Genomic DNA, 2453 nt, shown 5'->3' on the forward strand with positions numbered 1-2453 from the left:
AACTACCAAAACGAGGTGCGGCCATTTAACGAGAAGTGGTATATGTGGACTTAGACAAATCGAGTTTTCAAGTCAAAACGGATTGAATACATATGGATATTATCATTATTGTATTTTGTTTTCATATTTCTGTCTGGATTCAGATTCTGATACGGATAGTTTTAACCATGTTGAATAGGATACTATTGGATATCAACATTATAAATATATGATTTCAGTATTAAATACGAATACGGTATCGGATGTTGAATATTTGGACTCGGATATGAGCACATCTAAACTCCTCTAAATGAATTCGGTCAGAAAATATCTGTATCATTTTCATTCATAGTCGTAGGCGTGAGAGTCTCGCAGTAAAACCGCATCTAGAAGTTGATGGCATCAAAAAAAATCAAGTTTGTGGGAGGCATGTGAGAGTAGGAGTTAATCATTTGATACTGTACACAATATGGTAATAGTCACAGGTGTTCAGATGACCTCACATTGTACAGCAACGATTTTTGAATGCAAATGTGCACCAAGCCGACCTAGCTCAGTGGTAGAGCGCGTGGCTTTTAACCACGTGGTCGTGGGTTCGATCCCCACGGTCGGCGTTTGAGCATTTTTCTCAACTCATTATGATGCTCTTTTTTACCTTTAAAAGAAACATATCTTATGTCTCAGCCGCTGCAAAATAGTACAACTTTCTGGATAATGCTCTTCTTTTCATATACTATATGTAGTTGTTTTAAAGAACAACTATTATGTCTCCGCCGCTGCAAAATACAACCTTCCGGAAACCATTCCAAAATTCATCTTTGTACGTAAACTGTAATCAATACGTTTCCAGATATACAAATACTCATTTTATAAAAAACAATACATGTTTACCTATATGTTTTAAAAGAAACATATCTTATGTCTCAGCCGCTGCAAAATACAACTTTCTGGGATAATGCTCTTTTTTTCATCCCTACCTATATGTAGTTGTTTTAAAGAAGCATCTGTTAAGTCTCGGCCGCTGCAAAATACAACTTTCTGGATAATTCTCTTTTCTTTTTTTTTTCATAGTTGTTTTAAAGAAACATCTGTCATGTCTCTGCCGCTGCAAATACAAACTTTCCGTGGAAACCATTCCAAAATTCATCTTTGTACGTAAACTGTAATCAATACTTTTCCAGATATATACAAATACTCATTTTTTAAAAAAGATAAACAATACATGTTTACCGCTGCTGCAAATACAACTTTCCAGAAACCAAATTAAAATGACCTAGACACCATTTCAGATTTTTCAGTTACAAGTTTTCAGCAAATGGCCTACAGTGTCCAACAAATTATAATATTTCTCATTTCTAGTAATAACACCAAAAACTCCAAAACGAAACAAAAGTTCAATTAAATAAATTTTGATTTGACATACAGAAAAAAATTTAAGATACCTTGTGTTCCCTGTAGACCTATCCAAAATTATGTTCATGTTTTTGTTTAAATAAAAAAAACTCAAATAAACAAGTTTACTACATAATAATATATAAATAAAACAAAAAAAAGAATATTATATTTAAATAAAACAACAAGAGTACCAAGGGGACCCTCTTGCGTTAGACGTAAACTAAAAAAATGTTTGTGTTTATGTTTTAAAGTTGGGGATCAGATGGTAAAGTCATTGGGGTGCCCCTGTTGTCGTAACAGGCTTATTTGGGGCGGGCACCCCTCTCGCATAGTAATAATTGCGAGCTTATACCACTCCTCATTTCCCTTTAACTGCCTGAAGGATCATGGTTTGTTGCGGCGGCACCCCCCACCTCTATAATGCAGCCGGTGGTGTGCGACCAGCTGTGCTCCGCCGATGTGGGACTAAAAATGCTCCACTGCCACAGTGACACTGTGCTGCTGGCAGTGGCAGCCGAGCCGAGCAGCCTGGTGCGAGTGCGAATCGGACGGAGCTCGCCGATGGGCCGTGGACTGGCCAGGCCTATTTAAATGGGCCGAGAATTGTACTCAGTCAACATCTGGCCCGGCTCGACTTGGCCTGCTCAGAGTTCGTAGTGCCGCTGTGCTGCTCCCGTTTGGTTTAGAAACATGACCGAATTAAGAAGAGAGAATTATTTCCTTGGCCCAAAAAAACAGTGTCTCTTAATTTCTTAGTCTTTTTTATCAGACTTAATTATTTGGTATAGGTTTGAGTTTTTCTTGGTTTTATAATCTTTCCGTTAGTTTGATGAGGTTACGGGGTTAAGTAGTACACGAAAAGACTATTATATATATAAATTCAAGTACACACATATGTAATAATAATTGTCATGTGCACTAATTCATATTATTGTTGTAACGTATGTGTGCACGGGGTTGTCACAAGCAGTAGCCTATATATATTATATATATTTATAAATTCAAGTGCACATGATAATTAATATTACATATGTATGCACTTGAATTTATAATTGTCATATGCAAATATACCTTTGTCA

General features: G+C 36.4%; 1 non-coding gene across 1 annotated transcript; it reads left to right on the plus strand.

Moving 5' to 3' along the window:
• TRNAK-UUU lies at nucleotides 522-593 on the plus strand. The gene has a single exon. It is a non-coding gene; the product is annotated as a tRNA-Lys (tRNA).

Source organism: Sorghum bicolor, chromosome 8 (assembly GCF_000003195.3).
Source record: "Sorghum bicolor cultivar BTx623 chromosome 8, Sorghum_bicolor_NCBIv3, whole genome shotgun sequence".
Classification (NCBI taxonomy): Eukaryota; Viridiplantae; Streptophyta; class Magnoliopsida; order Poales; family Poaceae; genus Sorghum; species Sorghum bicolor.